Below are 27,231 nucleotides of genomic sequence, written 5' to 3'. Positions count from 1 at the left end.
ATGGGAAAAAAATAAAAGAAAAACAGGATATTTTAAAGGAAGTTAGAGATTTTTATGAAAGTCTTTAAAAAAAGGTGAAATAAATGAAAAAGAAGAACAATTTTTATTGGATCAAATTGAGGGAAAGGTAACAGAAGATGATAAAAAGATGTGTGATGAGGAAATACAAACAGAAGAAATCAAGGAATCTATAATGCAATTAAGTAATGGGAAAAGTCCAGGATTAGATGGATTAGTATCTGAGTTTTACAAAGTTTTTAAGGATGTGTTAGCACCAATTTTAAAGGAAATTTTTGATGACGTTTTTAAAAAACAAGAAACAACGCATTTAATGAGAGTTGGTTTAGTTAAACTGATATATAAGAAAAAAGGTGAGAAAAATGATTTGAGGAATTTTAGACCCCTAACAATGCTAAACACAGATTTTAAGATTTTAGCCAAGGTTTTAGCAAATAGAGTTAAAAAGGTTTTACCCGATATTATGAAAACTAGTCAGGCATTTGGCGTGAAAGGGAAAGATATCACAGACATAATTAGCAGTATAAGAGATATAATACAATACATAAAAGAAAAGAGAAAAAATGGATATGTAATAAGTGTAGATTTCGAGAAAGCATTTGACAGAGTTGAACACAATTTTCTATTTGAGGTTTTAAAAAAGGTTGGATTTGGGAATAATTTTTTAAGATGGATCAAGTGTTTATACAACGGAGCTATTAGTCGTATTAAAGTTAACGGTTTTATTACAGACTGTTTTAATGTAACACGATCTATAAAACAGGGATGTCCACTCTCTGCACAGCTGTACAGTCTAGTGACTGAAGCTCTAGGATCAGCTATAATAAAAGATAAAGGAATACATGGAATTAAAATTGTAGAAATAGAAATAGAACAGAAAATTTATCAGTATGCAGATGATACTACACTGATTTTAAAAGATATGCAAAGTGTTATAAATGCAATGAAAATCATTGAAAGATATTGTAATGGATCAGGTGCTAAAGTAAATATGGAAAAAACTGTAGTCATGAGATTAGGCAATGCATGTATTCTACCTGATGTTTTTAAATTTAAAGACCAGAAAGAAAGAAATATTTTAGGGATAACCTTTGGAGAAAATGGGAAAAGAGATAAGGAGATAATGTGGGATGAAATTATCGGAGGAATGGAAAGAAGATTGGAATGGTAGAAACAAAGCAGAGTCAAATTGAAAGGAAAAGTTTTAATCGTAATTACGTTGATGTTGTCAAAAATGTGGTATGTGTTAGGAGTTACTCCTATGGATCACTGGCATGAGCAGAGAATAAAACAATGTTTATTGAGTTTTATCTGGGAAGGAAAACCACCAAGAATTGGATATAATGTATTAATTGGAGCAACCGATGATGGGGGGTTAGGTTTGTTAGATCCAGAGACAAGAAAGAAAAGCATGAGAGTCAAAGTAATAAAAAAGTATTTAAATAAAAAATTTAAAGCCGAATGGTAACAAGTAATGAGGTTTTATCTTAACAAATGTGGGGGTTTTAATATGAATGATTATATTTTATGGATGAAACTGAAACAAAGCATGATGACTGGGATTCCTGATTTTTATAGAGAAGTTTTACAAGCATGGAGTGAGTTTTTAAGTCACGTTGATTTTAAACCTGAAGGGAGGAACATGTTATTAAATCAACCTTTGTTTTTAAATGCTAATATTTTAACACAAGAGAAAGAAGTATATTTTAAATATTGGTTGGAAGCAGGTGTTTGTCAGGTTAAGGATGTTTTATATGAGATTAAAGAAGGGTTTTTACCAAGCCAAGTAATTGTGGATGCCATGGATGAGATTGGGGAAGATATCAAAAGAGAAACTCTGGTAAAACAATTTGAAATAGTGAAAAGTGCAATACTCACAGAAATATTTCATCCAAAAATTAAGATTTATGTAATTTTATTACATGACAAATTCCCATTTATATTTTTTTCATAATTTTAACACAAATCTACCAAATAAACTTTATACTATTTATTTTCATAAGGATAATAAAACCTATTTATTTTAAATGCATAATCCTCAGGTTTACGTAATTAGTTCATGTAAAGTGTAATTATTCTAAATTAATAACAAAAAGTGTATTTATTTAAAATACACAGTTTATTGTATAAATTGCATAATAATTAAGAGAACTAAATTGGGGTAACTAAAAAATATAAATAACATTTATTTGAATCATGTTTAATGTATGCTTATATACTAAACCAAATCAAACAATGCATCACATTGAATTAGACCAACTGGAAAATTCCAGATTTATTTATATTTATCTTTTATACAAAACTCTGGATTGAGCCAAGTTAACATCAGCCAACATTTAGGAAACCATCCATATGAACCCACTTACACAGCCACACTCGAACATCACATGACTGCTTGGACACCCAAAAAAATAAATAAATAAAAAATAAAACTGTACTCGGAGATCCATTTTCAGTTGATAATTAACATATCATTATAGAACTAGGAAATCATTTTAACATATCTCTGGGTTGGAGCACAATGTGAAAAAAAATGGGTAGGGGCTGTATAAGTTATTATTTTTAGCCAAATCACTGGAGCAATATCAGTTTCAGTGTCTGTACTTTCGGGGAAAGCTTGGTTGAGTCCAGGTCCATCAGGATTTTCTGGTACACCTCAAATGTACACTTCAGGCTTTTAGGGTTGTTCAAATTGAGCGCGTAGATCAGGCCATAAAGCATAACCCATGCATGAGTGACACTCTACAGGTTGTGGAGAACCTCCACACCTTCCAGCACAACACGGACATCAGTGAAGCGTCCATCACCTTGACCATGATCCTCTGATTGTACTTTGTAGATGCCCATGGTCTTTCCTGCCATGTCTTCCTCTGCCTCTCTGGATTCAATGTCCTGGAATGTATAAACACACACTTATAATATTACACACACACGCATGCACGCACACATACGTACATCTTTTCATTAAAGCAGACAGCATATATGCATTCATGAGAACGGAATGGATGCAAGTTCAGGATAATGACCTTAAGACCTGATCACCCCCTAAAAGCCTGAAAAAAATAAAAGTCACAAGGCTGTGGATAATAAGTTAACAACAACACAATGCATTTTTATCTCCAGTTGTGCAATTTCCTATTAATGTAACAACAACAATATAATATCTGAAAATTATACAAGTATTAGTCTTGTTCTCAATTGATTATGGGTCAACCCTTCACTTGGGGTGAGGTTTTCTATTTTAGAACGGAGGGATTTCCGGGGAGACTGCAGAGATTTTTCTTCCAATGAAGCCGTTAACCTGCCACAAAAAAATGCAGTTAAAAAAAGTTAACTAAAAATGGAGACGCTTCTCATGAATGCTTTGCACCTTTCTGCCAATGTAACAATTTATAATCTGACAATCAAGTCAGGATGAGTGTAGTATGTCCATCAAGCCTGAAACTTAAAGGGATAGTTCACCCTAAAATAAAATTTTTACTCACCCTCGTGTTGTTCAGCTCTGTTTATCTTCAGAACACAAATTAAGATATTTTGGATCTGATCCTCCCATAGGAGGACTTTATTACATTAAAACAAACACAATATTACTATAAATTAGTCAATTCAATTTACATCAATGAAAAACTATGCATTTCAAATAAGTGTAAAAACAACATTGTTTTCATCTACGCAACACAAAGCATTATTATAGCACCAAATATTTTCGAAAGTTTCCAAATCATCCATTTGTATATAGTAACTAAAATCAGTTAAGACTCTTGCTTGTATCATGCTTGAAAAAACAATTACTACATTATGTTGTGTGTTATTTTCAATTTTCCTCCTTCTGCTCACATACACAGCCATTTTTGCTTGTCCTAGTATAAAATTCAGTAATTAACAAGAAAATCTCTTACTCCTTACATATTTAAAACCGAAGATGAATGTTTCAATCGAGAAAGTCTCAAAACATCTAGCAAAAAAACTTTGCAATAACTTAAACAATGGACCCAATCTAACACATTTCACAAAGACATGAAAAATGGTTTCTCTTTCATTGCAAAAAGGACATAGCGGACTAATTTCAGGATTTAAAATTGAAATGAAAGAGTTTACAGCTATAGCCCCATGAAGGACTCTCCATTGCAAATCACCAACTTTTTTCATTAATGGTGGTTTGTACAGTGCTCTCCATTGAGGTTTTACTTCATTCTCAAGTTTAAAAAAATCAAGCCATGGAGTGTCACTCCTTTTGTCTAACATTTTCTTATTTAAGTTTATCACACAGAACTTATACAAAACTTTTCCAGTACAAGATAAAAAATTAACACACATTGACTCAACAGATTCCAAAAGGACACCAGAAAAATTCTCTGTATTGACCGAAATATACAAAAGTGGGAAAGAGTCTGTTGGATTCGGGATGCTTTTTCCATCCCAAAGACTGGACAACAACAACCATTCTGCCGGTTTAAGGACAGTTCTCCATCTCAGAATTGCCTGTTCAATTAGGCGAGCAGACCTGAAACCCAAACGCTTAACAACTTCCTCAGAGTGCTTAAAATCACGATCAGTCAATTCAAGTAAATGTAGCAGCTTGATGACATTATTGTCTATAAGTGCCTTGTTAAGACCAGGGTATGTCCCTTCTGAAGATATGTCAAAGCGTGCTCCAAGAATTAAAGGTTCTTCCAGAAGCCAATGAAGTGACAGTATATCCATTGTTCGTTTAAAGACAAAAAGACTCCACACTTTAAAAATGTTCTTGTAGAAGATCGGTAAAACAGAAGTGTCCAATTTTTTAGGGTCTAAAAGAAAAAGAGTTTTATCTAAACCAAGATTTCCAAGCTTGTGTAAAATTATAAAAGCAACAGCACACCACTTATATTCAACAGAACCATTTAAAAGTCTTTGGATATGTTGCAACCTAAACGTTGTCAACCTACTTTGCAAATGAATTAACCCTTGCCCACTCTCCTCTTTAGGCAAGAACAACACACTTTGTGGAATCCAGTGTAGTTTGTCCCAGAAAAAATCCACTAAAACAGATTGTATTTTAGTTAAAAGGTAAATGGGAGGATCAACACAAGTAAATTTGTGCCATAACGAGGATGCAACCAAATTGTTGATTATTAGGATGCGGCCTCTAAATGACATTTTTGGTGATAAATATTTCCATTTCTCAAGCCTACCTTTAATTCCTTCAAATACCCCTTCCCAATTTTTTTGTACTGTTAGTTCATCACCTAAAAAAACACCTAAATATTTGAGACCACATTTTTTCCATTCTAAACCTTCTGGTAAAAACGGTTTCCCCCCCCTCCAGTTTCCCAGCAATATTGCCTCGCTTTTCCTCCAATTTACCTTTGCAGAAGACAGTTCTTTAAAAATTGAAAGTAACTTTATTAATACTTGAATGTCAGTTTGGTTTCCAGCCATAACAATCACATCATCAGCATAAGCTGACAATGTGAGGTTATTTTTACAATTTGGTAAGACTATGCCATGCAATTTAGTTCTTATTTTATTTAAAAAGGGTTCAATTGCTAAAGAATAAAGCATACCAGATAATGAACACCCTTGTCTAATACCTCTGCAAATTTTAAAAGGGGCACCCAAGCCACCATTAATTTTTAAAATACTCTCAACGTCACTATAAAGAACTTTAACATAATCAATAAATTTCTGAGAAAAGCCAAAAACACTTAAAACTGTCCAAAGATAATGATGTTCTACCCGATCAAAAGCTTTCTCTTGATCCAGAGAAATTAAGCCACAATCTATATTTAATGTCTTGGAGACTTCAAACAAATCACGAACAAGTGAAACATTGTCAAAAATTGATCTGTCTGGCACACAGTAGGTCTGGTCAGGATGGATGACAGAGCTCATTATCCCTGTCAGCCGATTTGCCAAGACTTTGGAGAGCAGCTTATAGTCGCTACAGAGTAAAGATACGGGTCTCCAACACTTGATATCTGCCAGGTGACCTTTTTTCGGCAAAAGAGTTAAAACCGCTCTTCGGCAGCTCAGTGGTAGTCGGCCCTCAGCCAGACTCTCATTCAGCACCTCCATTAGATCTTCTCTTAGATCAGACCAAAAGGTTTTATACCAGTCAACTGGTAAACCATCAATCCCTGGAGCCTTTCCTGACTCCATTTCTTGGAGGGCTTTCCACAACTCTGCTTCACTCAGTGCACCTGAGATTTCCTTATTAGCCTCCTCTGAGACCTGTGGTAAACCGCTGAAGAAATCATGTTCAGTTCCATAGTTTACTCTGAGCTCATTTTTATATAATTCTTGATAAAAACTAGTTGCTCTCCTGCAAATTTCATTTGGCTCTGTCAACAATCTCCCTGATTCAGAATATAAAGCATGGATGGTCCTGCTCTGTCCATTCTTCTTTTCTAGGTTAAAAAAAAAACCTGGAAGGAGCATCCATTTGATTTATACTCTGAAATCTTGATCTGACCAGAGCTCCCTGTGTTTTAAAATCCAGCAAATCAGCTAACTGTGTTTTTTTGTTGACTAACAGATCAAAAACTCCTTGATCGCCAGATTGTTCAGCTAATTCCTGAATTTTTAAAATTTCAGCCTCCAAGGCATTCATAGCTAAACCAGTTTCTTTAGTAACGTTTTGAGTAAATTGTATACAAAACTGTTTAATCTGTGCTTTACCAAAGTCCCACCATTGTTTTACAGAACTAAAAGAACTTTTTATTGTCCTAAACTCACTCCAAAACATTTTAAAAGCATCTCTAAAAAAATTGTCATTTAACAAGTTTACATTTAATTGCCAATATGCACTCTTGGTTTTAATTGAATTAAAAAAAACATTACATTGTACCATACTGTGATCAGTAAAACTCAACGGGATGATCGAACACTTTCTTATTACATTGCATTGATGTTTAAACGCATAAAACCTGTCCAGCCTAGCTAAGGAGATAACATTATCCCTAACATGAGTCCAGGTGTACTGTTTTTGTGTCCCATTCAATTGCCTCCAGACATCACACAGCTCATGTGCCTTAACAAGTTGAATTAAGCGATTTTGAGAAGGCAAATGGGGTTCTGCATGATTCCTGTCTAATTTAGACATTGTGCAATTAAAATCTCCACCCAGAAAAAGATACTCTTCTACACAACAATTTTGTATAACAGAACAAAGTGTATTTAAAAACACCATCCTTTCTAGAGCTGAAGTAGGGACATACACACAAATGAAATTAAAACTAACTTTATCAAAGATGGCTCTAACTTTTAAGAGTCTCCCATTAACAAATTCTTCCACTTGATATGAATGAGGAGTACAATTTTTATTAAAAAGAATTGCAACTCCTCCACTAAGGGATGTGTTGTGGCTTAAAACTGAGACCCCATCCCATTCTACTGCCCACTTAGCAGCATTTCTAAAGTCGCTATGTGTTTCCTGCAACATGGCAACATCAACTTTTTTTTGTTTTATCACTTCAAAAACTTTAGCCCTCTTATTAGCTTCTCTTAAACCATTAACATTGATTGTCGCAATATTTAGCTCACCAATAATTAAAGGAAAAGAGAAGAACAAACACAACAAAAAAGTGCACACACTCTCTTTCAAACTCATAGTCTTAAGCAATATCATTTCCTTCATTTACGTCCTCAGCCAGCAATTTTGTCACAAACTTCTTTAAGCGAAATCTCTCTTTGTCTGTGAACAAACCTTCTGATGTATATGTAATCCATAGTATTACAAATAGAAATAAAAGAAAAATATATGCAAATATAAACTGATATACATTAAGCTTAATTAATAAATTAAAAACCTAATTAATAGATTAATTTAAAAGTACTTCATAAATAGAATTCAAGTTTAAATCTTAAAATTGCCTAAAGGTATTTTTTTGTTTTCCTGTTTGTTTATTGTTGATGATTTAGTTTTATTTTCTGAATTTTTGTGAATTGTGAAGATGTATATTGTTACTTTGCCCTTAAGAGGTTAAATTTGAGCTCACCACTGACCTATCAGGTGAAAGGAAATGCGTGCAGCGGAACGACGTAAACAACGTCAGTGACGTCATAGGAAGAAACGGAAGAGAAGCGAGCGCATGGAAGCTGAGATCGGAAAGCTAATCCAGCGAGAAACGAGTGAAATCCAGTCTTTTAAACTTGACAGAACGTCTAGAAAGATATTGATAGTGATTCATCGGACCTGATTGTTTGTTGATCTTGCGATATTACTTTGATATTGACGCGGATGCAGCGAGGACACGGATCGCGGTTGTCATCGCGTGCAATGAGATGGCGGGCCACCCAACGGATCTCGATTGAACACATTCACGGTGAAATTGCAGCAATTGCACCTGTTGTTTAATGTTTCATCTTCATGACAGAACTGTGCTGGATGACAGAGTAAGCTGGCATCACACTTTCTTCCTTTCCACCTGTACTGTGGTATGTTCTGGGCAGCAGGACGGTAGGACTCAATTTATGGATTGAAATCGAAACAATACTTTTCCTCGTGATTTCAGAGACTGATATATAAAGTCTACAACAAAGACTGTTGGAATTAGCCTTCACTGAACCTTTTGTCATTTTTTCTGAGAGTTATATTGTTTCATTATTGTTTTTCATTTGCACTTTATTAGTGTGAAGACAAATTGTTATTTTATTTCATAATTGTGATTTATTCATTGTCATTTGGGGTATTTATCTTTTGTTTTCCAAGCTGAGTTGAAAATTTGAGTATTTTGCTTAAACTAACATAAAATTAGCTGATACTACATGTAGTTTACTTCTAATAGAATAAAGTAATATAATTAGGACACGTCAATTAGCTATAAATAAAAATAGGTCAAACGTTGTACTTAAAATAAGCTAAAATATATATATAAAACCATAAAATTGAAATAAATAAACCAGTTTGTCAGAGAGAAAGAAAAGATTAAATAAGAGGTTTTCAAGAAAGGAAAAAAGAGACAATTCATTCTTTTGTTTATTTGGTTTTCATTTTTTATTATCATTAAGAGGGTTTATTGATAACCAAGTTTCTTTACTTTGAAAGAAGTTGTTCTTCTTTATTGTTGTTTTTTTTCCTCTGGAAAGAGAAATTAAGACAATTATTATTTTTATTTCTTTCTTTATTATATAAAGTTCATTATAGTTGAAACTAATCTCTGTTGTCTGTTCTCTTAAGTCGGTCTCTCATTTCTGCTCCTACGAACCTACAGTACTGGTCCACGTTTCCCTCAGATTCACGCAGTCTAAGCAGTTGTAGTGACGTGGGTGACCTGAGGGTGGCGCTACAGTTTGGCGAGCCAGCCAGGAGCAGTAAGTAGAGAGTGACTATAGTAAGAAATCAGACGTATTTGATTAGACTTTACAACGTAAAGATGGAAATCATTGAACAGGAGAACATTAAGGTTCCAAATTCACTTATTGTAAGCGGAACTACAGACACAGAGAGTGATATTGATCTGACCGAGCATCTAGGTAAATATGGGTGCATAAATAGAATTGTCCGCATTGACAGTCCTGGGTCCCCCCATCACAAAAATGTGATAGTTGAATATGAGAGTGGAAGTGCAGTGAAAATCCTAGAGCCCCAGTTACCATTCATTTTTGAAAATCCACATCAGGCTGATATTCAGTATGAGATCAAAGCTTTGTCCAGTATTTATGTTGAAACCGTCACTACTAGTGCCACCAAGGGCTATATGGAAAAGTTGAAAAGCATTGCAAAGCTTAGTGGTAGGCGTTTTGAGGACCTCTTACAAGAAGAGCTTTCTAAATGCAGGGAACCCATAGCACAGGCTGATGACGATACTACAGATGTTGCCTCTGATTTGCGCTCAGGTATTCCTCAAGTTAACCCTGTTCAGGGGAGCCAGGAAATGCCTATGGGTGCTGCATTTGTTCCATTAGTTGGGACGAATGTTCCTAATGTGAATCCCCCAGAGATACAGCGTGTTGTAGTTGAGCATATTGTGAAGAGTGAAGAAGCTACTTCTCACATGCATGCTCCTCTCAAGCTAAGATTCTTTTCTGGGCGGTCCCCTCGTCCAGCGAATGAGGTAGATTATGAGATTTGGCACAACAGTGTAGAACTCATGCTACAAGACCCAGCCGTGTCTGATTTAGTCAGATCTAGAAAAATTATTGACAGCCTTCAACCTCCAGCATCAGACATTGTGAGGACGCTAGGTCTGCATGCAACGCCTAGAGCTTATCTTGATCTTTTAGATTCAGCTTTCGGAACGGTGGAGGATGGTGACGAACTCTTTGCTAAGTTCTTGAGCACAATGCAGAATGCAGGAGAGAAGCCATCACAGTTTTTACAGCGATTGCAAGTAGCTCTTGCACAGGCTATTAGAAGAGGTGGTGTGCCCTCTAGTGAGGCTGATCGACACTTAGTAAGACAGTTCTGTAGGGGTTGTTGGGACGATGCCCTCATTTCAGAATTACAACTAGAACAAAAGAAGGCCAATCCCCCTTCCTTCTCAGAATTGTTATTACTGTTGCGAACAGCAGAAGACAAAATTAGCACAAAAGAGCTCCGTATGAGAAAACATCTTGGTGCATCCAAGCTGCGAACATCCTCTTACTCTGTGTGCGCTTCATCGGATGAGGTTGTATCGACTCAGACTATTGTTTCAGATTTGAAAAAGCAAATTGCAGAGCTTCAGAACCAAGTTGAGGGTTTAACGAAAGCTAAAAAGCAAGCTCAGTGTGCTCCAGAGGGCAGGGTTTGTGACTTGCAAAAGCAAGTAGTAGGGTTGAAGGGTCAAATTGTTGAAGCTAAGCCAAGCAAGTCTGCAAAAACTCAATCTGCTACTAGGATGAACAAAACCCAGTCCGTGCAAACAAACTTGAGTGAAGTTGTAAGCAGTGTCCCTCTTAAGCAGCTGAGTAAACCTAGGCCCTGGTACTGCTTTCACTGCGGTGAAGACAGTCATATTGCTTCTACATGTGATCGTGATGCAAATCCTGCCTTGGTAGCTGCCAAAAGAAAGCTTTTAAAAGAGCGGCAGTCATCCTGGGAGGCACAAATGGGGTCATCCTATCGCATTCCTTTAAAATAGAATCAGCTCCAGTTGTGGGACAAACGGGGGCTGAAAAATGTAGCAGGCGTCCCAAGAATAGTAAATTTTGCAATCACCATGCTAGCAGTAGAAGCAAACCTTTTATTTTGCCTAAGGGCTTGGTAGGGGCAAAATGCACTGCTGAAGTCTCTATAGCGGGTCAAAAGTGTAGTGTTCTTTTTGACACAGGTTCGCAGGTAACCACTGTTTCTCAGACCTATTATGAACAGAATTTGTCTCATCTAGAGATAAAACCGCTTGAACATCTTGAGGTGGAAGCTGCAAATGGACAGTTTGTTCCGTATCTGGGCTATGTTGAGATTGATGTAGTGTTCCCAAAAGAATTCCTTGGAGCAGAGATCACACTTACCACTCTTGCTTTGGTCACTGCAGATACTAGCAGTAATGTTCAGTCTCCTGTTCTAATTGGTACAAACACCCTTGACTTAGCCTATGAAGCCCAGTTTGATTCTGAAGTAGCCCAGCCTTCACATGTATTACCGTATGGATTCAAAGTCGTCATGAATGTTCTCAGACACCGATTCAAGCAAAAAACCAATAGCATGATTGGACTTGTTCGAGCCCAGGGTACAAAGCCTGAAGTTGTCCCTGCAGGACAAACTCTTGTGCTTGAGGGTTCAATAAATTCCAGAGAGCTTTCCTCTGATAAGTGGGCTCTGATGGAGGCTCCTCTTCAGTCTTCCTTGCCTGGAGGTCTTTTGTGTGCATCTTCTCTTGTAACCCTTTCCCAGAGATCATTTCAGAAAATCCCAGTGATCCTGAAAAATGAAACTGAGCATGACATTTTAGTTCCTGCAAAGAGTGTCATTGCAGAATTGTATTCACTGCAGAGTGTGAATGTTAAGGAACCTGCCACAGAGTCCAACAGTCAGGGTAAAGAGTTACCACCGTACACTTTGGATTTTGGTGACTCACCAATACCTAATGAGTGGAAGGAGAGAATTTCACAAAAGTTGTGTGCGATGTCAGATGTTTTTGCTCTTCATGATTTAGATTTCGGCAAGACTGATAAAGTGACGCATCGCATAAGGCTACATGACCAAACCCCATTTAAACAGAGAGCTCGCCCCATTCACCCGCAAGATTTTGATGCTGTGCGGAAACATCTGCAGGAGTTATTAGATGCCGGTGTCATCCGGGAGTCGGAGTCCCCTTTTTCTTCACCGATCGTAGTTGTTCGGAAGAAGAATGGGGATGTCCGTCTCTGTGTTGACTACCGTAAACTTAACCTGCAAACGATCAAAGATGCTTACGCTTTGCCAAATTTGGAGGAAACTTTTTCCGCTCTTACTGGTTCTCGTTGGTTCTCTGTTTTGGACCTCAAATCTGGTTATTACCAGATCGAGGTTGAGGAGTCCGATAAGCACAAAACCGCTTTTGTCTGTCCGTTAGGTTTCTGGGAGTTCAATCGAATGCCGCAAGGGGTTACGAATGCTCCCAGTACCTTTCAAAGACTGATGGAACGGTGTATGAGCGATGTTCATTTAAAAGAGGTCGTTGTTTTTCTGGATGACTTGATAGTGTTTTCTGACACCTTAGAGGAGCACGAGCGTAGGTTGTTGAGAGTGTTGCATCGCTTGCGGGAGTTTGGGTTGAAGCTTTCTCTGGAAAAATGCAGATTTTTTCAGACTTCTGTGAAATATCTTGGGCACATAGTGTCTAGTAGTGGTGTAGAGACCGATCCAGACAAGGTTGCGGCACTGAAAACTTGGCCTGTTCCGAAAAACCTGAAGGAACTCAGATCATTTTTAGGTTTTTCAGGGTATTACCGCAGATTTATTCGCGATTATGCTGCCATTGTGAAGCCTTTAAATGATTTGACGTCAGGGTATCCGCCACATAGAAAGAGCTCTATAGTTAGGGAACGGAGAGATTACCACAATCCCAAAGAGCCCTTTGGGAGCCGTTGGTCTGCAAATTGTCAGAAAGCGTTTGAAGCCATCATCGAAGCACTTACTACTGCTCCAGTGCTTGGTTTTGCCGATCCTAAACTTCCGTATGTTTTACATACGGACGCCAGCACTGTGGGGTTGGGAGCGGCTTTGTACCAGGAGCAAGAAGGGCAGTTAAAAGTAATTGCTTATGCCAGCCGTGGACTTTCTCGAAGTGAAGCCCGTTATCCCGCTCATAAATTAGAGTTTTTGGCCCTTAAATGGGCGGTAACTGAAAAATTCTACGATTATCTGTACGGTAACCAATTTACTGTAGTTACCGACAGTAATCCACTTACTTACGTATTAACCTCGGCTAAGTTAGATTCTACGAGCTACAGGTGGCTTTCCGCTCTTTCAGCATTTTCCTTTAAATTGCAGTACAGAGCTGGAAAACAGAACATAGATGCTGACAGTTTGTCCAGACTTCCTCATGGTGCTTTAAAAAATGATATTGCATCTCAGAAGGAACAGGAACGAATTCGTCAATTTGCACTGAACCACCTGTTTGATGATGTCCAGACCATGACGCCTGAAGTCATTCAGGCCATATGTGATAAGCACATTGTCTATTGCAAGTCCGTGGATTGTGGTGTTACTCCTATGACTTTAGTTGAGTCCCTTGCAATCCATGTTGATGCAATCCCAGGCAGTTTTGATCATGATGAGAATAATTTTGGTTGTCCGGTAGTGCCAACATTTGGAGAGAATGATTTAAAAGAAAAACAAAGATCTGACCCCATTATCCGTGAAGTCATTGTCCAGTTAGAAACAGGTGAGACAATCCCTCCTTTAGTACGGAAAGAACTTCCTATGCTCTCTTTGCTTATGAGGGAACTCAGTAAGTTGGAGTTGCAAAATGGAATCCTCTATCGGAGGAGGCATGATGGAGATACCATCACTTATCAGCTAGTTCTTCCTGAGTCTTTGCGTAGTATGGTTTTGACATGTCTACATGATGACATGGGGCATTTGGGTGTAGATCGTACACTGGACCTTGTGAGATCTAGGTTTTATTGGCCTAAAATGCTTGTGGATATTGAAAGAAAGATCCGGACCTGCCCTAGGTGTGTTTGTCGTAAATCTTTACCAGATCATGCTGCACCCTTGGTTAATATTCAAGTGACTCGACCCCTTGAGCTAGTGTGTATGGATTTTTTGTCCATTGAACCAGATTCCCGAAACACCAAAGATGTGCTGGTTATCACAGATTTCTTTACCAAGTATGCGGTTGCTGTTCCAACTTGTAATCAGAAGTCGCGTACAGTGGCTAAAGCTCTTTGGGAGAATTTTATAGTTCATTATGGAATTCCTGAAAAATTACACAGTGATCAAGGGGCCGACTTTGAGTCAAAGACTATAAAAGAACTATGCGAATTGATGGGAATTCATAAGATTAGGACAACCCCTTACCACCCCAGGGGGAACCCCGTCGAACGATTCAACCGTACTCTTTTAAACATGCTCGGTACGTTGAAAAAATGTGACAAAGTACATTGGAGTAGTTTTGTGAAACCTCTTGTTCACGCGTATAACTGCACCAAGCATGATTCCACTGGGTTTAGCCCCTATGAATTAATGTTTGGACGGCAGCCGCGGTTACCTATAGATTTGGCATTTGATGTTCCACTGAACAGAGAGGAGTACAAAACTCATTCGCAGTTTGTGCATGATTTGAAGTGTAGGTTGAAAAAAACGTATGATTTGGCAATGAAAAGTACTGCTAAAGTTGGAGAAAGAAACAAAGCTCGTTTTGATAAGCATGTTGTTGAATCTGTTTTAGACATTGGGGATAGGGTCCTGGTAAAAAACGTGCACTTGAGGGGAAAACAGAAGTTGGCAGACAAGTGGGAATCACTTGTATATGTTGTTGTGAAAAGAGCGGGTAATCTCCCAGTGTACACTGTCAAGCCAGAGGGTAAAGAAGGCCCACTAAGAACGCTTCACAGAGACCTTTTACTGCCTTGTGATTTGTTACAGTTACCTGAGGAAGTACTTGCGTTGCCCAGTACTCGGAAACGTCCTCCAACTCGTAAAAACCCCTGTAACAAAGTACAAGACCAGGTAGATTTTGACTCTGATGATGATGACAGCAGCTTAGAGCTGATGCACAGTGATCTTTTAATACCGACGAACATAACGTTTACTGAGGTTTATGAAGCTGGAACCGGGCCACAAACTGAGGTTGCCTCAATTCCAATAGTTCAAGACACTGTCGGTCACATTTCAACTGAAAATCTACCTGTTTCAGCAGACAGTCCGATCGAATGTTTACCTGAAATAGAGAATTTTCAAATAGACAATGCACCTACCTTGAATGTTCTACCTGTTGATGATCCAGATGTTGTGGAGTCTGATGAAAACTTACCTACAGAGGTTCCTGTCAATTTAGGTGACCAGCAAATACCTGTAGAGGAAACTGTAAAAGATAGTGAGCATGAAACTGAAACGAAGAAACATGAAAATGATGGTAATGTTATCAGGAAGTCTGATAGAGTTAGGCAGAAACCACGGATTTTTACTTATCCTGAATTGGGTAACCCGTTGGTCTCTATAGTGCAGTCTCTTTTTCAGAGTCTTAGCACGGCTGTGACTGACTCCATCATTGAAAACAACAGCTTTACAAAGGCAGCTGATGCAGTAGTCACACAGCCTGTTAGTTTCATGCACAGAGACGTGCATAGAGTTAACGGGGGAGGGTGTAATCCATAGTATTACAAATAGAAATAAAAGAAAAATATATGCAAATATAAACTGATATACATTAAGCTTAATTAATAAATTAAAAACCTAATTAATAGATTAATTTAAAAGTACTTCATAAATAGAATTCAAGTTTAAATCTTAAAATTGCCTAAAGGTATTTTTTTGTTTTCCTGTTTGTTTATTGTTGATGATTTAGTTTTATTTTCTGAATTTTTGTGAATTGTGAAGATGTATATTGTTACTTTGCCCTTAACCCTTAAAGACCGAGACAGCCGCCCGCGGCTAAAAATAAGTATTGCTCTTAAATGTTTAATAACTTTTGATCCGCTGATCCGATTCATACAATTCAAAGATTGGCATAAAGTAGAGAATCTCAGCTTTCCATCGCTGTATCACATTACATTCACGGACTTTCAGAGGCTCCGGAATCAGTGTGGTTACGTCATCAAATTTTGACAACGCTGATTTGACAAAGGAACGCTCGTCACTTGTCTCTCCGGACAAACCAGACATGATATATGGATGCATTGTCCCTCCTCCATGCCCAGATTGGTTCAAACTCGCTCTATCTCAACCAATAAGCATAGGTTTCGCTTTGTGAACCAACAATCAGCTATTTGAACAACACGGAATGAGAGATAGGCTGCACATTTACGCGCGGCTAAATAAAACGCTAAATAAAAGTTTTGCATGAAATAATTCTCATACTAAGTACTTTTGCATGCACAACAGCACAAAAACATGACAAAACAGTGACACAGCAAAGACGAAGTGCTGCTCTTGTTGTTTTCAAAGGACGCAAATAAAGGTTGGGCTGTTTGTCTGCATTGCACGCGAACCATACATATCCGCAGACAACCATATCCATGCTGGCACATAAAACCTAAGGATGGTCCATATTGAATCTAGTTTAGTTATGTAACTATTTATAGTATAGTAAATATTTATATCTATTTTATTTACTGAGGATTTGCACCATGTTTATTAGGACTTTGACGCATTATTTATTATTTTCTTATTTTATATTTGTTTATTATAAGTGGTGTTGTTTATGGTAACTAAAAATATATTATTTATAAAAAAGTCAAATTTGCTTCAGTGTTCTGTTATTTTGTAACATTTTTTTCTGTTTAGTTCATTCCCAGAACTTTTGGGCAAATACATTGTCAGTAAATAAATGCATTTTTTCCCCCCATTGAAAAACGCCTTGGAATAACATTGAAATAAATTGCTATAACTTGCTCAGGGAATGGTGGATGTAGACAAAATTTATTTTGGAAGTATAAAACATTATAATATGTATTTCTAAAGAAAGAAAAACAAACTTCATAAGGTTTTGTTTGTAATAACTAGAAAATGGCACTTTTTAAAAAAATCGTTTCTGGAAAATTCTGGAATATTTTCTGTCTGTTCATATGTTTTTGGACCAAATAAAGTTTTAGACTGGACCTTTAAATGATACAGATTGAAACTTCAGGTTCTCCTGTTTAAAATAATATATGACACTTGAGTCTGACTGCTAAAATAAAAATAAAACTGCTTTAAAAAAATAATAATAATATAGGCCCATTAGGTGCACACAAAATACCTCTAGGTCTTTAAGGGTTAAGAGGTTAAATTTGAGCTCACCACTGACCTATCAGGTGAAAGGAAATGCGTGCAGCGGAACGACGTAAACAACGTCAGTGACGTCATAGGAAGAAACGGAAGAGAAGCGAGCGCATGGAAGCTGAGATCGGAAAGCTAATCCAGCGAGAAACGAGTGAAATCCAGTCTTTTAAACTTGACAGAACGTCTAGAAAGATATTGATAGTGATTCATCGGACCTGATTGTTTGTTGATCTTGCGATATTACTTTGATATTGACGCGGATGCAGCGAGGACACGGATCGCGGTTGTCATCGCGTGCAATGAGATGGCGGGCCACCCAACGGATCTCGATTGAACACATTCACGGTGAAATTGCAGCAATTGCACCTGTTGTTTAATGTTTCATCTTCATGACAGAACTGTGCTGGATGACAGAGTAAGCTGGCATCACACTTTCTTCCTTTCCACCTGTACTGTGGTATGTTCTGGGCAGCAGGACGGTAGGACTCAATTTATGGATTGAAATCGAAACAATACTTTTCCTCGTGATTTCAGAGACTGATATATAAAGTCTACAACAAAGACTGTTGGAATTAGCCTTCACTGAACCTTTTGTCATTTTTTCTGAGAGTTATATTGTTTCATTATTGTTTTTCATTTGCACTTTATTAGTGTGAAGACAAATTGTTATTTTATTTCATAATTGTGATTTATTCATTGTCATTTGGGGTATTTATCTTTTGTTTTCCAAGCTGAGTTGAAAATTTGAGTATTTTGCTTAAACTAACATAAAATTAGCTGATACTACATGTAGTTTACTTCTAATAGAATAAAGTAATATAATTAGGACACGTCAATTAGCTATAAATAAAAATAGGTCAAACGTTGTACTTAAAATAAGCTAAAATATATATATAAAACCATAAAATTGAAATAAATAAACCAGTTTGTCAGAGAGAAAGAAAAGATTAAATAAGAGGTTTTCAAGAAAGGAAAAAAGAGACAATTCATTCTTTTGTTTATTTGGTTTTCATTTTTTATTATCATTAAGAGGGTTTATTGATAACCAAGTTTCTTTTCTTTGAAAGAAGTTGTTCTTCTTTATTGTTGTTTTTTTTCCTCTGGAAAGAGAAATTAAGACAATTATTATTTTTATTTCTTTCTTTATTATATAAAGTTCATTATAGTTGAAACTAATCTCTGTTGTCTGTTCTCTTTAGTCGGTCTCTCATTTCTGCTCCTACGAACCTACAGTACTGGTCCACGTTTCCCTCAGATTCACGCAGTCTAAGCAGTTGTAGTGACGTGGGTGACCTGAGGGTGGCGCTACATATATAGTTTAGTTTTCTCAACAAACTGTTTCGTGTCAGGAAAATAATCAGAAACTTCCACCCCTCTTTTGTTTTTTGTAACCCTAAGAAAGAGTTTAATTTCATCAACCTCATAACTACGAGTGGAGCAGTCATTCTGAGACAAGCATATGCTTGAACTAGAAGACTCACTGCCACTCTCCATTCCATCATCACTACAACCATCGTCTACTTCAGTTTTTTTGGCTTTACTAGATTGAAAAATGTTAGCCTTTTTCCTTTTTGAAGGAACTTTAAAGTGACTTTGCTCCGTTTCTAATTCAGAGTCACTCCATCGCACATTAGACAGTGCAACATCAGATTTGACGTTGTCTTTGTGTTTTTCACTGCACTGTGTATCAGGATTTGAGAGAGGAGTATCAGAAGAGCTCTTTCCCACCACAGTTTTTAAATTTTCCTCTTGAGCGGACTCATTTTCAGATTGCCGCACTTCATCTTTCTCATTGATTGTCGTAACTTTAGTTACCGACGTCACATCACTTGATGTGCCAGCCTCAGTTGACGCACCAGCACTACCGTTATCATTTTCGGATCTTTTCTCATTTACTTTTGGGCATAAACGAATTAAATGCCCTTTTTTCCCGCAGTTGAAACACCTCATTTTCTCCGTTGTGACATAAATTACATAATCACAATCCTCAACTTTAAGGTGTAAAGACACATCCAGTTCTTCATCTTCCTTTAAAATCATAAAAAGAAAGCGTCTGAAGGAAACAACATGTTTCAATAGCGGGGACTTACAACCAATCGGTATCATCTTTATAGGTGACACCACTTTACCGTAGCGAGACATTATTCTCACTAAAGTATCATCAGTAACAAACGGCGGGACATTTGATAACAAAACTTTCCTAGATGGTAAGAATAGCGGAAGTACAGGTGTAAAAAGATTATCCACCACAATGCCAGATTCCACCAATTCATTAGCTTTCTCCACCGTACTGAGGAAAACAACTATGACACTGTTCATTCGCGAAGCAGATATGATGTGCTCATGCCCCACGACTTCACCTATCGCCAAACAACAATCCTCTACTGTCACTGCGGACGCCACCTTCACCCCATGACGCCGCGTTAGATTGTTTAGCCCTTGTGACCGTGGAGCCGTCATACTGCCCTCGCAATGAGTAGCAGCACACGGCTCAACAAGTCAACAACAGGGTGTCAAACAAATTAAGCAGTTAGAAACAAGCAGCAAGAAAAAAAGTAAAGAGATAGAAGCAGATCGCTTTCACTCACCACGCACACTCCCACACACCCGTCCTCTCGTGCCCAAACACTCACACCGGAAGTGAGAGAGAGAGAGAGGAACTTTTTTGACTTTTCACAACACCTTTAATGAACATTAAAATTATTTGAATACACCATCCAAAAAAAATAAAATTATTGTATATTTTTTACATAAATATTTTTTTTTTTTTTTTTTACTACAACATTTACCAATTAAACACCAATTTTCCTGAATCACACACAGTCACCAAAACACCTCCAATACCCCATTTCCATTCAAAATACAGAATATTATTGACATGTTTGTAATATGTATATTCAATCACCACTCGCGACTCTACTAAGGATTTAAACAGAGTAATTATGTTTACATTTTCACCAGAATTTTTACATTGATGAGATTTTAGGATCACAAGCTTAGCTTGTCCAATTAAAAAATTGATAAGCGTGCATTTTTGCTGACAAGATTTCTTGTATCTGCAACCAAAAATGAATAGACTATTTGAAAAAATAAAGCCTAATCTTGCAATCATATTCTCTAATAGTTCAAGCAATGGTTTAAGTCTGACACATTCACAGAACATATGGAGGACATTGTCGAGAGTGTTACAAAATGGACATGCTGGTTGAACAGTCTCATTAATCTTGGACACAAAAGAATTTGAGGCTATAATACAATGTAGTATTCTCCACTGAATGTCCCCACATCTTTTGGAGGTAGGAGGCTTATAAAATAACCTCCAAGATGGATGGATACCAGTGGAAACAGAAAGCCAAGCCCTCCATTTAGTGTCTGGTCTTTGCAACAGTTGACCCAATTGTGAAATTTTCACACATATGTGGTATAAAACCTTTTTCTCAATGCAATTAAAATCCAATGCACCATATCCTTTCAGCAATTTTGTCTGGTTATTCTCATCAGATTCCCAATCTTTAAAAACAACTTTAAGTACAGGAAAAGACTGTGGGATAAATCCACTCCGTATAACATTATTAATAAAATCAGTAAAACTATGTGGAAAAGCTGCTTTAACATTCTTCATTAGACCTTCTACGATTCTTAATGAATTTATTCCAGTTTGACTGGCAATTATATGTGCAGGTTTCCATTGGCCACCATTTAAATCCATCAGATCTATGACTTTTGTTAAGCCGGCATTCATACATTTAGTAATTAAGGAGGATGGCACATTGTCAAACTGAAAAAGTGGATTAAAGAAAAGAGGCTCTAACACACCATAATGGTCATCTTCATTTCTCAAAATTTTAAAACAACTCCAAAACTTAATCAATCCCACATAAAACCTAAAAGGTAATGACTGCACTTTCTCCAGGAGATTCTTCTGCATTAGAAACAACTGTTTTTCTAGACCAAACCCACCAATTTTTCCCAGTATATATGACCCAAATACAACCCAAGGCGCAGGTTCAGAATTGTACAAAAGCTTTTGTAGTGATTGTAGCCTCATTGCCAAGATTTTGGACTCTAGGTGTATTAGCCCTTGACCACCCTCTGCCACAGGTAAATAAAGGACACCTGGAGGAAGCCAATGGTATCCATCCCAAAAAAAATTAACAAATGCCTTTTGTACTCCAGAAAGTAATTCTTTTGGTGGATCCAAAACAGTGAATTTGTGCCATAACATAGAAGCTGCTAAATTATTAATGACCAGACATCTCCCCCTAAACGAGAGGTGTGGAAGAATCCATCGCCACTTAAGAATTCTTAAAATTACTTTATCTGCTAACCCTTCCCAGTTCTTATTTGTATATTCATTTGTCCCAAAATATATTCCAAGGATTCTGAACCCATCTCTTGCCCAGCTACATTGCTGAGGTAAACTAGGAGGTCCTGCATCCTGCCAGTCACCCAACAATAAGGATGTACATTTCTCCCAATTAATACGTGCTGATGAGGCTTGCTGATATGTATTTAAAGAGGAAGTTAAAATTGAAACATCTTTTGAGTCTTTTATAACTATTGTTACATCGTCAGCATAGGCTGTAAGTTTGACTGAAGGGTTATTAGGAATATTAAAACCGCTCAGTTGCCTCCTGAGTGATATTAACAAAGGTTCAATAGAAATCGCATATAAAAGGCCAGAAAGAGGACACCCTTGCCGTATTCCTCTAGTTACAGGAAAAGGCCTGGTTAATGAGCCGTTTATCTTTAGCATGCTAAAAATTCTATTGTACAACATCTTAACGAGGGACACAAAATAAGGGCCAAAACCAAAAGCTTCTAGTGTTTTAAATAAATACTGATGATCAACTCTATCAAAAGCCTTTTCTTGATCCAAGGAAAGGAAACCAATGTCTATTTTGTGCATTTTTGCCACAGTAATCATATCTCTTATCAAAAATAGATTATCAAAAATTGTCCTTTTCGGAACACAAAAAGTTTGGTCCATGTGAATAGCTGAGGCCATATATTGCTTAAGTCTATTGGTCAGAGATTTTGATAATATTTTAAAATCAACACATATTAGTGATACTGGCCGCCAGTTCTTTAAACATCCAAGGTCTCCTTTTTTGGGGATCAAAGTCAGAATAGCTCTTCTACTGCTCAGAGGAAGAGTGCCTTGATGAATGCATTCAAGAAACACTTCATACATGTCCTGACCCAATAGTTCCCAGAACGCCTTAAAAAATTCCGCTGTAAGTCCATCCAGACCAGGTGACTTCCCCGAACACATTTCTTGGACGGCTTGCGAAAGTTCTCCAAAAGTCAAAGGTTTATCCAAGTCATTTTGTTCCTCTTCTGATAATTTTGATACCTCCTTTAACAGTGAATTGACTGCTGTGTCGTCACATAGCTCTGAACAATATAAATCCTCATAAAATGAAAGGGCATAAGATTGAATCTCCCGTTGATCCGTTATCACGCCCCCTCCTGGAACTTTCAGCTGATGAAGACTTTTCTGTTCCCTTGGTTTCTTTTCAAGGCCAAAAAAGAAAGATGTGGGAGCATCCATATCGTTCAGTTGTGCAAACCTGGTCCTCAGAAAGGCATCCTTTCCTCTTTCTTCCAATAGATTTTTTAAAGAAGTTTATCATTTGCAACAGAGTCAGTAAAAGTTGAGTTGTTGGTACAGTCACTGCTTTGCCCTAGTATAGCTTGTTCGAGGGACTTCATTCTTGTTTTGAGCATTCCAGCATTATGTGCTGTGTACTGCTGACAAAAAGACTTAATTTGTGTTTTTCCAACATCCCACCATGAACTCAGTGACTGAAAATTACTTCTCTCCTCTCTCCAAGCTTTCCAGAAAAGATTGAAAGAGTGAATAAAAGTGCAATCCTGCAATAAACTATTATTAAAACGCCAATGTGATTTAAAAGGCTTAGAAAGAGAGACTGATACAACAACTGATACATAGTGATGATCAGACAAAAAGGATGGTGTAATCGAGCTATTAAAAAACCTACCTCTAGTGCCCTTTTCAACATAAAACCGATCAAGTCTTGCCCCTGACAAATTATTTGAATTATTTTTTAACCATGTGTACTGTCTGACTTCAGGAAAAGCTTCCCTCCACACATCAACTAACTTATGTTCATAAATAATTTTTTTTAAACTCTCAGCAGAAAAATTATGAGGTTCGTTGTGATTTCTGTCCAAATGTGAATCAATAGTGCAATTAAAATCCCCTCCAAGTACAATCATATTCCCCCGAGGACACTGTAATATGGCATCGGAAAGTATTTTAAAGAAAGAAACACGGTCATGACCAACAGTTGGTGCATATATATTAATAAAAGAGAAATAGGCATCTCCTATGACAATATTAGCCCTCAATATCCGACCGGGTATTATTTCTATTGAATTTGATTGCATACTGACATATGGGGAAAAAAGAAAGGCAACACCAGCACTTAGGTTTGTGCCATGGCTTAGTAGAACATTTCCTTTCCACCCACTATGCCACTGCGCCTGATTTTGTTGGTCTGTGTGCGTTTCTTGCAAGAAAATAACATCAGCCTTTTTGAGCCGCAAATAATCAAATAAAGCAACTCTCTTTTTAGTGCTCCGACAACCATTAACATTAAATGTCGCAATGTTTAAGGTTGTCATGGCAAAAAGAATGCAAAAAACAAAATATATAATCTTACACATTAGTCCTGTTTGTTAGTTTGTTTTTTCAATCCAAATTATCAATCATTTTTTTAACAGTAGTGACATGTTTCCTTAATCGGAATCTTTTAAGTTTATCAAGCTCATCCAATGATGCTTTTCTCATTGCTACAGCACAGGATTCCACAAACAGTTGTAAATTTGGGAAATACTTCTCTAGTTTTGGCCTTCGTTGATTAAAGGTTTCGTCAAGAAAACTGTTAAGTTCTTGTACTGTGTAATAAGATGGCTTTATTTGCGAACTGCGCCTTTTTTCAACACGAATTTCTTTTAAATTGTCATCAACAAGATCCATTGCATATGATTCGTCACTATCGTAATTAATGTCAATGGACTGAGCCTCACCACTCTCGGACAGTTGATCAGCTTCAGCCAGCACCAGGCCATCAGTCTCTCGCGAGTCGCGAGGCTTCCCGTCTCCCCCGAGACTGTTCAACTCTGCGGGGTGCTCTGATTCATCGCTGTTTCCAGCAGCAGCGGTTCCACCGCTCGCCGCGCTGCGCACTTCAGCGCATACTTCAGTGTTCACCAAACACTCTCCTGCAGTCTCATTCGCTGCATCAACTTTCAGATTTTCATCGTCTTTTAACAATGAATCTGATTCAGCCCGTTGGTCAGTTTTATTACTGACATTTTGGTTTTCATTTTCCGTGTCAACTTGCTCCGCTATTGCGGTCGGCTCAGTCTCATTTACATTTGGATTTATATTTTGGTTTGTCATCTTATTATTTGTACATCTTAATTTCGTATGACCATAAACCCCACAGGAGAAGCATTTCATTGACTCTGTGCTGATAAAAATTGTGTAATCTTTACCGGCCAGAGTCAATTTCGCAGAGATGTCCAAGTGTTGGAATTCAGCATTCAAAATGATAGCAGTTTGGCGTCTAAAGGACATAATGTGTTTTAATTCTGGGTTTTTTACCCCAAGTGGGATCATTTTAATTGGCATCACAATTTTGCCGTAGCGGTTAAGTAATCGCTCGAGTGATTCATTCGAAATGAATGGAGGCACATTAGAGAGAGTTACCTTTTTTGAAGGGCTCGACAGTGGTAACACAGGTAAAAAAGTATCGCCAACAGACAGTCCAGCCTCAACTAAGTGATGAACCATAGACTCTTCCTTCAAAAACACAACTACTGCCTTGTTCATTCTGGATGCCGATAATATATTCCTTGCGCCTATTTCTGCGCTTATAGCTGTCAAACAGTCCTCAATGGTGATTGATTCATCCGGTAAACATTTACAACCATTTCGGGCCGTTAAAGAAGCAAACCCATCTGAATCTGCCGGCATGTTCTCAGTCACTAGATCTCACTAGATAAACTTTAAACTCACTATAGAAAAAGAGAAAGAGAAATGAAAATGAATGAAAACTCACTCAAACAAGCCGCCAGTTGCTCAAACGCTCACGCAGCCCTCCCAGCTTCCCCGTACATCCGCACATGCGCGCACACACACAGAGAGAGAGAGAGAGAGAGAGAGAAAGAGAGAGAGCGGGCGAGACAAAGAAGAATAATTATCTCCTTGTTTTTCTGTATAGACAGCAACCATAATTATACTAAAAGGTGTGCTAATGGATGAAGACAGAAATTACAATATTTTGTAAACTACATTGTAAAAAAATTTCAAGAACCCACCAAAATCTAATTTTATATATTTTTAAAATCTATGTTACACCTGTAAGATAACAAGTGAATACAAAAGAAAGAAAGGAGAAGGAGAGAAGGACCGTACAGTGGGGGACAACAGTGAAAGAGCAGGAGGGAGAGAAAAAGAGATTAAGAGGAGAGTAGGGTGGAGACTGAGGTAGAGAGAGGGCAAATGAAATGGAAAACAGCTGATTAGTCCTTTACCTTTACTAAAATGTCCACATACTTGCCATATCTTCAGAGACGACAAAAAGGCTTCCTTGTGCGTGATGTTCTCAAGGCGCTTGAGTTCGTTAGCAGACAGTCCAGAACATGCATTTTGATGATACAAGGCACTTCTTAATAAACATTTCCAAAATCATATCAATGCAGTAAAATCATTTTAGTTTCATGAGCACTAGGAAATGTCTGTGTCATCACCTTGTTGTTTAGGCGATGATTGTTGTTTCTGGCGGAGAAGGGGCATGTGGGTGCCAGAACCCAGACAACTTCATCTTCAGGTTCCTCTGGACCAAGCGGATTTATTTCCCTCAGAGTGACAGCTCTACAACCATTTACCTTGCATGAATTTTTTTATTCAAAACAACCCAATGGACTCAATGTTGAAATACTGGTGGTCAATGTGTCCTAATGTCCATTCCATTCTCATGAACAATCCATATTATCTAGATGGAAAAATTACTGGCACACTATTCTGATACATACCACATATTCTTTACCAAGTGTGTCCAGGTCTTCATTGAGGTAGATGCTCAGACAGCTCATCACACAATCTCGCCTCACATTGACATCTTCATTCTGTTAAAAGCCAACAGATTCAAAGACATTTATCTTCTTGACCACACCAATCACCTTGTTTTACACTGCAAAAACTAACAATCTTATAAAGTTTATTTGTAATGGAAACTCATTTTTTAGGCTCTTTAAAATAAGATGATTGTTACATCTTTCTATCAAGCAAGTAAACTCCCATTGATTTCAGTTAATTTTAATTGTTGTTTAATTTTATTATTCTATATACAAGGCTTTACAGTATAAAATGCTAAAAGCAAGTTTCAATAACACTGATATTGTTTTATATAAATTTTAATCAATTTCAGCATTATATTGAAAATCTATTTTATATTACATTGACTGAACATTAATTAAAAGTTCATCTAATATGTTATACATGTTAACGTGTAGATCTTTTAACTTATACTTACAAAAATCTATGTTGCCACGTGGAGGTGAGAACACGGCGAGAGGAAAACTAAGAAAATACCACCAGTTACGTTTCTGGAAAAAAGAAAGTAAGAATAAAATAAGTGGTGTCATTCAGTTCTGTAATCTAACTAGCCGTAAAACAGCAAACATTAGCTTACATATTACAGTGACAATTCTTGACTTCAAATTCGATTCTCTTTATTTTCACAAACATAAAAACCAACAGCAATGGGTTAATTTGATTAATTGATGCATTTTAAAGTCGTTTGGCTCTTGTCCGGTAAACCAATGTACAATAAAACCGTTTAAAAAATCACAAACTACATAAA

At 37.3% G+C, this 27,231-nt stretch overlaps 1 long non-coding RNA gene across 1 annotated transcript; it reads right to left on the bottom strand.

Annotated features, from left to right (window-relative positions):
• Nucleotides 1–2,263: 2,263 nt before the first annotated feature.
• On the bottom strand, nucleotides 2,264–27,017 carry LOC141380207 (uncharacterized). Its single transcript, XR_015522233.1, has 3 exons — nucleotides 26,902–27,017; nucleotides 26,402–26,494; nucleotides 2,264–2,910 (listed from the first exon to the last, which is right to left on the bottom strand). It is a non-coding gene; the product is annotated as an uncharacterized LOC141380207 (long non-coding RNA).
• Nucleotides 27,018–27,231: the final 214 nt, after the last annotated feature.

The sequence above is a fragment of the Danio rerio genome, chromosome 22 (genome assembly GCF_052040795.2).
Source record: "Danio rerio strain M-AB ecotype USA chromosome 22, GRCz13ab, whole genome shotgun sequence".
Lineage (NCBI taxonomy): Eukaryota > Metazoa > Chordata > Actinopteri > Cypriniformes > Danionidae > Danio > Danio rerio.
Note: the sequence above shows the minus strand (reverse complement) of the source record. Positions and strands in the feature narration are given on the sequence as shown.